The following is a 545-nucleotide window of genomic DNA, read 5'->3' on the forward strand; positions in this document are numbered from 1 at the left end:
TTTTTCAAAATGTAGTTCTAATTTCTTTAAAATGTAATTCAAATTCAAAACGTAGGTCTGACTTGATCAAATGCCCTCTCCAAATTCTATTCCAAAACGTAAATAAAAAACCAGGCTGGTTTGAAATGCATTTGACAACAACACTAGAAATGGACTAATCCCCTTTGCCGACTAATCAGCCAAGCATGACGTGGGCCTGTTCCATTAATGATGGGGGAATCAGTTTTCGCCGCAGTCCAATGCCGTGAACAACGCTTCCCAGTGCGTCTTCTTAATGGTCAGGGTGCCGCGATCACGAGCCCTATGCTTGGCATTATAGGTTAGGCTTATGTGGGCTGGGAGTTGCAACAGGGTATTGGACTAGGCCTCTATACTATAGTAGGAGGCCTAGTCTAGGCCTATAATATAGTAAAATTCTATATAAGTAGTCATATGATTACAGGTTTACATTGTACCAAGATCGATATTAACGATCGCATTTATTTTTCATTGAAAATAAAAAGAAAGCTTTAAATAATTTAACTTAAGGATTTAAAAATATTCCA

Source organism: Anneissia japonica, unplaced genomic scaffold, assembly GCF_011630105.1.
Source record: "Anneissia japonica isolate Jap-2015-1 unplaced genomic scaffold, ASM1163010v1 scaffold288038_len354873_cov157, whole genome shotgun sequence".
Taxonomy (NCBI): Eukaryota; Metazoa; Echinodermata; class Crinoidea; order Comatulida; family Comatulidae; genus Anneissia; species Anneissia japonica.